Here is a 13163-nt window from a genome sequence, read left to right as displayed (position 1 = left end):
CTATGTTTCCCTTTTTCTGCCACGTCCCAACCATTGACGTGAGCCCACTCCTCAGGTTCCGATTGGGTGTGTGCGTTTCCCCCACCCGCGGAGGGCTCGTAAGCCTATTGGCCGGCGCCGTCTCGGGGGCGGGGCTTGGGGCGGGGCTGGCGTGCGCGGCTCCATCACCTCCACCGCGGCGCAAGGGGCGGGACGCGCCGCCGCCGCCGCCTCTGCTTCCGCCGCCGCCGCCGGCGCTGCCACCGCCGCCGCAGCCTGCCGCTGCGCGTTCGGCGGGGGAGGAGTCGGAGGCGGAGAAGAAGGCGGTGGTGGAGGGTGGAGGTTCGAGCGCTATTCTCGCTCCGGAGCCGCTGCACATTTCGGTGAGGGTTTTTTTGGGGGGTTCTTTTTTTTGGTTTTTGAAAGTCAGGCTTGTTCTGATGTCGGTAGTGTGGGGGTCGGGGCGAGGAAATTGCTGCGTTCAGCTCCTCAGTTTCTTAGTCTCTCTCCTCAAGAAGGAGCGGGGCCTGTCCCTGGCCCGCTGCGCCGGCCATGGTGGGTGGGGTTGATTGCTGTGAGAGGCCTTCTTCGCCTCCTGGGCCCTGTCCAGCCCCGACCTGGGGCCGCGCTCGTGTCCGGGGCCTCCGCGCCCGCTGCCTCCCAGACAGTTGACATCGACTGGTATGGGGGTCTCCGCCTGCCGCTTTTTCCTGCTGCCTCTTCAGCTGTCCTTGGTGGCTTGGCCAAGGACCCCGCTGCCTTTCTCCCCACACTCGCGACTGTAAAAGAGTGTCCCCCTCACCAACACCTTACACCCGCCTTCTCTGCCCATTTCCAGTCACCCCGCATAGAGCTTATCCATCCTACGCCACAGGCCTGCAGCCCTCCTCCCCCGAAAAGCCTTCCGTTGCCGTCAGTCTCCTGGGTGTATTTGCATTTTTCCCGATTGTCACTGAGGCTCGGGCACGCAGACACCTTGTACAAACCATGGCAGTCGTTCTCCTGACGTTAGCTCCATTCCATCATTGCTTCTCCCGGTTAGCGACGTCAGTCACCTCAGCGCACGCCTCAGGCGGATGCACCTTTAATTTGGCCTCCCTAAGATTAGTGCCTGTTAATCATTTTGCGCACATTCAAAATGGTGAGTTTAAAGCTGCTCAGACTAAGTTGAAGAAAAGAGGAGGTGATAAATAGTCTTTTTTTGCAGGGAGGAAGAATAATCTGAGAGTGTTCCCACTCCGGCGTTAACAAATTTTTACATCCGCATAGACACTGCTTTGAGTCTGCTGGCTCTGTGGAGTTTACGGTTTTTTTTTTTTAAAGGCTTAATATATTCTGTTGTTTTTATATGAAATATTTGGTCACATTCTTTAAAATGGCAGTCACCTTTGCAGAAGACTACAGATCATTTGAAGAAATGAACCTGAAGATAACAAAAATAAATGTTTAAAACTATTAGTGTTGTAATTGTCTTCTGAAATTCATGTCATTTCCATATGAAATAACCGCTTAATTTTTTAAATTAATTATAGACGTGCAAGCTTGATGTAGACGTCAACAATTACAAATAAAGGACTATTCAGTAAAATGAGAATATTTCTTTTTATCCTCCAGTCCCACTCCAGTGTCTAGAGTTAACAATTTAGTGTTCATCTTTCAAGATGCTTTTACACATGCACTTTTAAACACACATTCACGCAAAGTTTTTTTCTTTTTGAAGGATACTATACCAAACACATTTGTATATCATTTGCTTTTTCACTTAATTATGTATCTTGGACATCTTTCCTTGTTACACATAGGTCTCCCTAAGACTTTTTAAAGGATAAGTGGCATTTCATCAGTTCAAATGGGCTATAATTACTCCCTTATTGAAAGATAAATGAATTACAGTTTCCTTTTGCTATCAGAAATAATGCTTTACGATGAAGCCGGTTTTCTAACTTATTGACTGATGTTTCATTACAAAATTCAATTCAACCTTGATTTTAAGGATGTAAATAGTATGGAAGTATGTAAGGTAAAAACTGCAACTCCCACCTCCCTTCCTAGTCCTACCTGCATCCCAAGAGTCTCTCAACCACTGTTAACAATTCAGTGAGCTTCCTCTATCTATGTGTGATTAATTTCTGGAGCATGGATTCCTAGAAATGGAATTGCTCATTTAAAGGGTATGTGTATTTTAAATTTTGATAACGATTTCTCCTTTCTCGTTACTTTTCTTTGAAAATATTATTGACTATTTGTTAAGCATTTCTTCTAGGTGAACTTTAGACTCAACTTGTGATTTAAATAAAAACGCCTTAGCTATTTTGAATGAGGTTATATTGAAATTTTGGATTAATTTGGAGAGAACTGACCTTTATACTGTTGAATCTGTCACCTTAGAAATGTGGTCTCTACATTTTATTCACATCTTATTTTATATTCCTAGGGAAAGTTTTGTAGTTTGTTTTTTCATATGTATGGCATTTCATCTCAGTATGCCTAGCTATTTTATGGTTTGATTGCTGTGGTGGATGGAAACTTTCAGTAACATTTTTCTCTTTTTTTTCTTGTGGTTATAGGAAAGCTTTTGAATTGTCTCTGCTGTGTATCAAATAATTTTATTGAGTTAATAATTGTCCGGAAATATTCAGTTTTGTGGTTTTCTTTTCAATTTTTATAACTTACATGTTTTTCTCATTACTTTTGTGATTATACATCCTATATAATGTTGAATAATAGCACTGATAGCTAAAAACTTGGTGTTGTTTCAAACTTTAAGAGGAATGCTTCGAATGCTTTAGCAGTGATTAGGATGTTCATTGAAGCTTTCTGGTAAATAGCCAATAAACTTTATTGTTCTTTTCATTGTTGACATTTTTAAAAGCCATAAATAGGTATTGAGTTTTCTTAGTTTTTTTCTTTTTTCTTTACATATTTTTAGGTAGTTATATATGGGCATCACCAATATTCCCTGGATAATATTTTCCTGAGAGAGCACCCTCTTAAAAAATCAACTTTGTTGAAGGTAACTTAGGAACAATAAAATATACTTATTTAAAATGTACAGTTTATTTTGTTTTGACAAGTGTTTATACCCGTGTCACCATAGCTGCAATCAAGAGTGGAATATTTTCATACCATAATGAAGATATAGAACATTTTCATCTCCCCTAAAAGTTCTTTCTGCCCTTTTATAGTCAATTATACTTTCACCCTCAGTCCCAGGAAGCCACTCCTCTTTTTCTCAATACAAATTGTTTTCATTTGCTCTAGAATTTCATATAAGTGGAATTTTGTATTATATACCCTTTTGCATCTGTCTTTTTCTCTCTGTAGGATGTTTTTGAGGATCATCCATGTTTTTGTATATTTAATTTTTCTATCTTTTTTTATTGCTGAGTTATAGTCCATGGTCTTGATCTACCACAATTTGTTGACCAGTTCTCCTATTTATGGGTATTTGGATTGTTTCCAGTTTGGGACTGTCATTAACAAAGCTGCCACGAACAGTCATTCATTCTGATTTTTTGTGTGAATATGTTTTTATTTCTCTTTGTAAATACTGAGAAAGGAATTTATTGGGTGTATGGTAAGTGAATGTTTAACTGTATAAGAAACTGCCAAACAGTTTTCCAAAGTGGTTGTCCATTTTACATATCCACCAGTGGTGTATGATAGTTCCAATGCTCCACATTCTTATCAACACTTGGTTATTTCAGTCTTTTTAATTTTAGTGCTTTTAGTGGGTATGTAATAATATCACACTGATTTTAATTTGCATTTACTTGCTGACTAATGATGCTGAGAATGTGCTCATGTATATGTCTTCCTTTGTGAAGTATCTGTTCAGATCTTTTGCCCATTTTTAAAAATTGGGGTCTTAGTGAGTTGTAAGCATTTTTATATGTCTTCCTTTGTGAAGTATCTCTTCAGATCTTTTGCCCATTTTTAAAAATTGGGGTCTTAGTGAGTTGTAAGCATTTTTTTGATACATTCTTTATACAACTCATTTGACATGCAGATACATAAATACAAACACACTACACTCTGAAGTTTTTATTTTCCTAACTGTAAAAGAGGAGCTTTTAATTTTGATTAGATTTAGTTTATCAGTTTTTTCTTATGATTTATTTCTGTGTTCTGAGAACTCTGTCCAATGCAAAGTTGTGCAGATTTTCTCTCATGTTCTTTTACAAGTTTTATAGTTTTGGCTTTTATGTCAAGGTGTCTTACCCATTTTGAGTTAGTTTTTCTGTATGGTGTGTGGGATGGGTCAAGGTTCATTTTCTTTTCAAATGAATATGTAGTTCTTCCAGCATCATTTATTGAGAGCATTTTCTTTTCCTCAATGAATTAACTTGAAAATCAGTTGACCATATATATGAATCTGTTTCTGGACTATCCCCTTGATCTTTATGCCTGTAATTTTGCCAGTGATACATTGTCATGGTTATTTTTACTTTTTAATAAGTCTTAAGTAATGTGAATCCTTGAATTTATTCTTTTTCAAAGTCATTTTGGCTATTCTAGATCCTTTGCTTTATCATAAAACTTTTAGAGGCAGCTTTTTGGTTTCTATAAAAATTCCTGAGGAGATTTTAATTTGGATTGTGTTGAATTCATATATCTAGTTGCAAAGAATTGACATCTTAGTATTGAATCTTCCAATTCATGAACACAGGTTATCTCCATTTATTTAGATCATCTTTCATTTCTTTTTTAGCATTTTGTAATTTCAGCATACAGATGTTCTTGTTCATTTTGTTAGATTTATACTCAAGTATTTCATAATTTTTGATACTTTTGTACATGATAATTTTCTTAAATTTCAGTTTCCATTTGTTCACTGCTAGTATGGAGAAATACAATTGATTCTTGCATATTGACCTTAAATCCCATAACCTTGCTAAATTCACTTATTCTAGTAACTTTTTTTGTAGATTCTCTGTAATTTTCCTATGTGGACAATCATGTTATTTATGAATGTAGAACAGTTTTATTCTTTTTCAATTTGTATATAACCCCCCTTTTTTTCTTACTGCACTTGCTAAGACCTCTAATATGATATTGTATAGGAGTGGTGAAAGCGAATATCCTTGTCTTGTTCCTGATCTTAAGAGGAAAGCTTTCAGTCTTTCATTATTAAGTATGATGGAGTGTTGCTATAGCCTGAATGTTTGTGTCCCTGCCAAAATTCAAATGTTGAAACCCTAATCCTGATTGTAAAGGTATTTGGAGGGAAGGTCTTTCTTTGGGAAGTGATTGGGTCATGAGGGCAGAGCCCTCATGAGTAAATTTGTGCTCTTATAAAAGAAGCCTCATAGAGTTGGGAGCCACAGAGCTCCCTCGCCTTTCTGCAAGTGAGGATACACTGAAAAGACTGCAGTTTATGAACCAGGAAGTCGCTCCTCAACAGATACAGAATCTACTGGTACCGTGATTTTGGACTTTTCAGGCTCCAGAACTGTGAAAAATAAATTTCTGTTGTTTATAAGCCACTCAGTCTATGGTAGTTTGTTGTAGCAGCCCTGATGGACTAAAGCAGTGGCCTTTTGTCGTTTTAAGGACATTCCCATTCTATTCTTAGGTTGCTGAGAGCTTTTGTCATTAATGGACACTGAGTTTGTTCAAATGTTTTTCCTGTATTGATTGAGATGATTGTATGGTTTATCTATTAGTCTATTATGACAGCTTACATTAATTTATTTTCAAATGTTGAATCACTTTGCATTGTCTGGTTAACCCTCACTTAGTGATGATATATTATAATTTTCATAAATGAGTAGATTATATTTGCTAATATTTTGTTGAGGATTTTTTTTTTTTTTTTTTGTATCTGTATCCATGAAGGATGCTTTTGCATGTAATTCTTTGTATCAGGGTAATGTTGGCCTAATAGAGTTGGGAAGTGTCTTAGTTGTTATAAAGGATTACCTGAGGCTGGGTAATTATAAAGAGAGGTTCATTCATCTCACAGTTCTGCAGGCTGTACGAGAAGCATGACACCAGCATCTGCTTCTGGTGAGGGCCTCAGGAAGCTTTCATTCATGGTGGAAGGTGAAGGGGAGATGGAAAGTGACACGCAAAAGGAGCAAGAGGGGTGGATGGGTAGGTGCCAAACTCTTTTAAACAACCAGCTCTCACATGAACTGATGAACAAGAACTCACTCATTATTGCAGGAGGACACCAAGCCTTTCATGAGGGATCTGCCCCATGACCCAGACACCCTCCACTAGGCCCCACCACTAACATCAGGTATCACATTTCAACATGAGATTTGGAGGGGACAGACATCCAAACTATATCAGGAAGTGATTCTTCTTACATTTTCTAAAAAATTTTGATTAGGATTAGTAGTATTTGTTTTGTAAATGTTTATTAGAGTTTGCAAGTAAACTCTTCTGGGCCTAGAGTTTTCTTTGTTGGAAAGTTTTAAAGGATAAATTCAATTACTTTAACAGATACAGAAATATTAGAGTTATCTATTTTTTCTTGAAAGCTTTCAGTCTTTCACTCTATGAGTCACCTTCACTCACTATATGAGCTTTAGTAGTTTTTGTCTTTCAAGAAATTTGTCTATTTCATCTTTTCTCTGTCATAAAGTTGTTTCTTAATCATCCTTTTAATGTTTGTAGCATCTGTAATGATGTCTTTTTCTTCATCCTGATATTGGCAATGTGCCCTCTCTTTTTTTATTAGTTTGGTTCCAGGCTTATAGTTCTATTAACGTTTTCAAACAGTCAACTTTTTATTTCATTGCTCATCTTTTTTTTTTTATGTTTTCAATTTTATTGATTTCCTTTCTTTACTATTTCTTTGTGTATACTTTGGGTTTAGATTCCTCTATGTTCATTACTTAAGGGTAAGCTTAAGTCATTGATTTGAGACCTTTCTTCTTTTCTATGCAAGCACTGCTTTATTTGCTCACACAAATTGCGTATGTTGATATTTTCTAAGTTCTTATGAGACTTCCACTTTGAACCATGGGTTATTTAGAAGTTTATTTAATATCCAGATATTTGGTGATTTTACATATCTCATTTTGTAATTGATTCTTATGTTTATTTTGTTATAGACAAATAACATACTTTATATAATTTCTTCTAAAGCCTTTGCTGTTTGATGTCCCAGAACATGGTCAATTTTGATAAATGTTCCATGTACACTTCAAAATAATGTGTATTCTTTTGTTTTGTGTGGAGTATTCTATAAATATCAATTAGGTCAAGTTGATTGAGAGTGCTTGTTAGGCCTTTTATTTCCTTACTGAGTTTTTGTTCACTTGTTTTATTGATCATCTAGAGAAGAGTTGAAGCCACTAAGTACAATGGTGGATTTATCTATTTCTCCTTTTTGTTCTTTCAGTTTTTGTTCTGCATATTTTGAACCTCTTGTCAGGTGTGTATATGTTTAGTATTGTTATGTCTTTTTGATGAATTGACCCCTTTATCAGTATTTAATGTCCCTCTGTATCTCTGATAGTAGTCTCCATTCTGAAATCTATTTTACCTAATACTAATTAGCCTCTCCAGCCTTTTTTGATTAGTATTTTCATGATATATCCTTTTTCACCATTTTAACCTATGCCTTTTTATTTACAGTGGTTTTGCTCCAGACAACCCACTTTTTAAATTATTCCTGAAAAATCTGTCTTTTAATTGAGGTGTTTAGACTGTTTATGTTTAATGTAATTATTGATGTTAGAAATCTACACTCTTAGAAGTTGTCTTCTGTTTAACTTATCTGCTCTCTGTTCCCTATTTTTGGGTCCATTTTATCCTCATCATTGGCTCAGTACTTACTTTATTTCTCAAAAAAAAGTAATGGTTTCTCTATGATTTGTGTTATATATCTTTTAAAACAGACTATATTCAAGCAATATTATACCACTTTTTTATATAGTGTTAGAGCTCTACAACAGTGTATTTCCAATTTCTCTTTACTATCTTTTGTGCTATTATTTCCTTTTTTCATATGCTGTAAGGCCAAAATGCCTTGTGATGTTTATGTTAGTCTTGTGCTGTCTAGTGTGGTAGCCATTAGCCAGTGTAGCTATGTAAATGTGAAATTAAAGTAGTTGATAAAATTAAATTAAAATTTATTTCCTTTGTTGTACTAGCCACTTTTCCAGTGCATATTCCTTTTGCCTGAGGAACTTCCTTTCACATTTCTCATAGTTCAGGTCTACTGGTAACCACATCCCTTAGATTGTCTCAGAAATATCTTGTCTCAGTTTTTCCTTTGAAAGATTTTGCTGAATATACAATTATTTGTTCACAGTGTTTTTCTTGCCATTTAATGTCTTTGACTTACACAGTGTCTGATGAGAATCACTGGCTGTGATTCTTAACTTTGTTCCTTGTTTTCTACTATCAGGCATCAAAGGTGTTTTGTTTATAATTGTGTTTTTATAGCAGGTTCAGTATGTTATGTGCTGGGTGTGTGTACATTTTTGTGTGTTTTGTATTTATCCTGTTTTTGATGGGGATCACTGAGCTTTTTGGATTTATGATTTGATTTTTAAAATTATTTGGAAATTTCTCAGTATTTTCTGTTCTAGTATTTTTTCTGCCCCATTTGCTCTCTCTTTCTGTAAGATTCCAATTACACATGTGGTAGTTTATTTAATACAGTCCCAGAACTCTTGGAGGCTCTGTTCTGGGGGGAAGGATGTGGGGGAGGGGGGTTGTGTGAGTGTGTGTGTGTATGTGTTTCTTTTCACTTTTTAAAAAACACTTTGTAACTAAGTTTCAGTAATTTCTTCTTACCTATCTTGAAACTCACTTATGCTTTCCTTGGCTAGTCTTTTGATGAACCCACAGAATGCATTCTTCATTTGTTACTATGTTTTTTATTTCATGGGTTTCCATTTTTATCCCTTAAAATTCCTCATGTGTTCATGTATGATTCTGTCTTTTTGCTAGAGACTTTAAAGGAGTGATTATAATTATTTTAATTTTCTTCTCTGGTGGTTCCAACATCTGATTTTTATTTATTGCTTTGTCTCCTGATGTTTGTTTTTTTTTCTGCCTTAGCTTTTTTGTCTTTTTTGATTGAATGGTGGACGCTATATGAAGAACAGTAGAGACTGTGGTAAATAATTATTATATTTGGCTGTGAGTCTGCTTATTTATCTGCTAGGCTTTAGTGTGGTGGGGTTGATTCAGTCTAATCATTGATTGAGCTGGGTTTGGATTTTTTTGCTGCAGTTACTTTCAGTATGCCAATTACCTTTGTGTTTAGTGTGGCAGCTGAAATGCCTTAGTTTTGTAAGTGTTCTTACTCCATTAGCTTTCAGCTTTCTCTGTGTCTATATACGTCAGTGGAGAAGTTTCCACATGCTCTCATTGTCCCAAGCAGCAGAGTGTTGTTACTTGATGCTGACTAATCTGGGGATGTAGGCAGAGGATTTCTGTCTTCCTGACTTGTGCTTAATGTTACACAAACCCTGTGTTTCTTGGTTTTGGGTACGGACCAGTAATCCTGTTTCTTCTCCCCATGGTAGCCAAACTCTGCCTTATGTACAGGAAACAATAAAAAATAACAATTTTTTTAATTAAATTAGAAAGGATCATTTTGTTTTCAAAGTTTTTATTCTATTTTCATAATAAAACACTGTGGCCCCAAGGAAGAAATTTTTTTTTTCTAGTGTGGCAGTGTGTTAAAATACATTGCTGTAATTGGTCTGCTAATATCTTGTTCAGAATTTTTGTATCTTTATCACTGGAGTTGACCTGTAATTTTCCATTTTTGTAACTTGTCTGGCAATTTTATGAAGATTTTTCTATGATCATAAAGTGAGCTACACATTTTTACAATGAGCCATGAAATCCTTTTCTATTCTCTGGAGAAGCTTGTTTAGCATTGGAATGAGCTCTTCCTTGAATGTTTTGATAGAAATTTCTGTTAAGACCTGTGAACCTAGTGTTCTCCTTGTGGGAAGATTTTTAATGTTTGAATTTCTTTAATGATTGATTATCATCCTGGCTTTCTATTTATTTTTGAGTCATCTTTGACAATTTATAGCTTTCTTGGAGTTTGTACATTTCACTCAAATTTTCACATTTATTATTTATACTATTTTTTTTTTTTTTTTTTTTTGAGACAGAGTCTCACTCTGTTGCCCAGGCTTGAGTGCTGTGGTGTCAGCCTAGCTCACAGCAACTTCAAACTCCTGGGCTCAAGTGATCCTCCTGCCTCAGCCTCCCGAGTAGCTGGGACTACAGGCATGTGCCACCGTGCCCGGCTAATTTTTTCTATGTATTTTTAGTTGTCCAATTTCTTTCTATTTTTTTTTTTTTAGTAGAGATAGGGTCTTGCTCTTGCTCAGGCTGGTCTCAAACTCCTGAGCTCAAACGATCCACCCACCTCGGCCTCCCAGAGTGCTAGGATTACAGGCGTGAGCCACCACGCCTGGCCTCCTATTTATACTGTTTTAATCATTGAATCTCTGCTTCATCTAGAGAACTGCATGCATGGTCATTCCTGTATCAATTATTTGCCCTTTCTCCTACTCTCCAGCCACTCTTTCTAGAGCTTTGTCTTTTCTTCGTCTGCTGTTAAGGTCTTTTCTCTTGGTGAGCTTCACTCTTGGTGTTCTGCAGTTTGCACTGCAATCTGACTAGGGGAATCTTTTATTTATCTTGTTTGAGATTCTTTGGACTTTGTGAATCTGGGAATTCACGTCTTTGGTTGGTTATGACACATTTTTAGCCTTTTTATCTTTGACTATTGATACCATCTATTCTCATTTCTCTTTTTGGGAATGCTAATTAGAAGTATATTCTGTCTTCTCATTCTAGCATCCATGTCTTTTACTGTCTTTTTCCATATTTCCATTCCCTTGTTTCTCTGTATTACATCCTGGGTATTTTCTTAACATCTGTTTTCCATTATACTAGTCCTTTTTTCAGCTGGGTCTGATCTGCTCTTTTACCTATGTATTGTATTTTAGTTTTCATTATATATTTCATTTTTAGAAATTTTATTTTCTTTCAGTTATCCCTGGTTATTTTTAACAATGTCTTCTTTTTAGTTATACTTTTAATGTGTTATTTTTATTTTTTACCTGTTAAAGAAAAATTGTGATATCTGATAATTTTAGTATCTGAAGTCTTCCATAGGCATTTTCCTGTGCTTTTTATTTGGCCAACTCTTGTCACTTTTTTCCTCATGTATTTTTAACTTTTTATTGTGAGTTCATGTTGTTTGAAATTTTATATGTGGGAATTCTGACCTGATTTGAAAGTGAGGTGACTTTCACCAGATCTTTGCTTTTATCTGGTACTTGGAACACTGTACCCTGAGACTAATAATATTCTCAGCTTGTGGCTTGGGGCCTCATGCAGATGGTATGAATTGCAGCCACAAACATAATGAGGTTGAATTTGTGGCTTTGAATTGTTAGAGAAGACATTTCTCTTCTTCCCTATCTTCCACCCTCTACTCTAGCCAGAGTTAAGACATTTTTATTTGCTATGAGTTGGGAGGTTTTTAAAATTTTTTTGTCTGTCATACTGTTGGAAATGGAAATTAAGAAGTTGAATTTTCATGAGATCTTGTTCTATGCATATCTTTCTTATTCTCTAATTTTTTTTTTTTGAGACAGAGTCTTACTCTGTTGCCCGGGCTAAAGTGCCGTGGTGTCAGCCTAGCTCACAATAACCTCAAACTCCTGGACTCAAGCTATCCTCCTGCCTCAGTCTCCTGAGTAAATGGGACTACAGGTGCTTACCACCATGCCTGGCTAATTTTTTGTTTGTTTGTTTCTATTTTCAGTTGCTCTGCTCATTTTTTCTATTTTTAGTAGTGGGTCTCACTGTTGGTCAAGCTGGTCTCAAACTCCTAACCTCAAGCTATCCTCCCGCCTTAGGCTCCCAGAGTGCTAGGATTACAGGCCTGAGCCACCGTGCCCAGCCCTTATTCTCTAATATTTATCTGAGTTATTAGAAGGAGGACCACATATCCTAGGTTGCCCAGGTTAATTCCACTTCATGCGTTTTATTCTTATCTAATTATTAATCATGTTTCCTTGCATTCTCAAAAGTGTCTTAGCCTAGAAGAGTTAAATCTTTCTGCCTTGGTCTTTTTGATTATTATCTTGTCTATTATTGGCCATTTGCAGTCCTATTTACATTTTTTTTGAATTGCCTCATCAATTGCTACACACAAAAAAATGCCTGCTGGAATTTTATTAGGATTACATTTCACCCGTAGATTATTTCAGGGGAATTAATGTTCATAGTATTGAATCTTCCATGCCAGTGAACATGGTATTTTTCTCCATTTAGTTAGGTCTTTTTAAATTTCTTTCAGTAATGTTTTGCATCTTTCATTAGGTTTATTTCTCTGGATTTGATGTTTTTGGTTGCTATTGTAAATTTTATCCTGTTTAGATAAAATCAATAATCAATTTAGTTTTCTAGCTACATGTTGGAATACGGTAATACCTTTTTCATGTTGATTTTGTATCTACCAATCAGCTAAAACTTATTTATCATTGTAAAAGTTTAACTGTAGGTAATCTCTTCCAGTTTTGCTGTACACGGTCAAGTTGTCAGTGAATTATGAGAAGTTGTTTCCTGCCCTTACAATTCTTCAACATTTTGTTCCTTTTTCTCATTTTTATTGTATTTAATTGGTAGGTATTTGAATACATGAATTCAGCTCAGATGACATAGACTTCTCAGCTAAAGCTATGGAAACTAGAAAACAATGGAATTATATCTTTATAGGGCTAAAAGGGAAAAAAAAATAAACTGCCAATGTAAAATCCTGTTCCCACTGAAAATATCCTTCAAAAATAAAGGAAGTTCAGATCAACAGAAACAGAGAAGGAAGTTGTCACCAGCTGACCCATATTATAACGAACATTAAAGGATGTTCTTTGGGATGAAGGAACGTTAGACAGATAGTAGCATGTATATGGAATAAGAAATAGACATCTTCAGAAAGGGATGTTGGGGATTATTGGGTGTTTAAAGCAGCCATGGTAATGTTTTGTGGGCGTTATAATGTATGTAGAGTGAGCGAGATGAAAATGACAACAAAGGGCATGAGGAAATAAATGGAGTTAAACTGTTATGAGATTCTTGCATCATTTGATGCATGGTGAAAGAACTATAGACATTCCTGAACTTACAATGGTTTTATTTAGGATTTTTCAACTGTATGATGGGTTTATTGGGATATAACC

At 36.1% G+C, this 13163-nt stretch overlaps 1 protein-coding gene across 2 annotated transcripts in view; it reads left to right on the top strand.

Moving 5' to 3' along the window:
- The first annotated feature begins 224 nt into the window (after positions 1–224).
- Positions 225–13163, top strand: part of PJA2 (praja ring finger ubiquitin ligase 2) — a 64801-nt gene continuing 51862 nt past the window's right edge. Inside the window, exons 1-2 of one of the 2 annotated variants that reach the window (XM_069492189.1) lie at positions 262–362; positions 2909–2992. The gene's annotated coding sequence lies outside the window, so the exon portion shown is untranslated. Of the gene's footprint in view, positions 363–2908; positions 2993–13163 lie in introns of both variants that reach the window. The other variant, XM_069492188.1, reaches the window with a different exon arrangement.

The sequence above is a fragment of the Eulemur rufifrons genome, chromosome 17, assembly GCF_041146395.1.
Source record: "Eulemur rufifrons isolate Redbay chromosome 17, OSU_ERuf_1, whole genome shotgun sequence".
Lineage (NCBI taxonomy): Eukaryota > Metazoa > Chordata > Mammalia > Primates > Lemuridae > Eulemur > Eulemur rufifrons.
The sequence above is the reverse complement of the archived record's forward strand: the minus strand, read 5'-3'. Positions and strand labels throughout refer to the sequence as shown.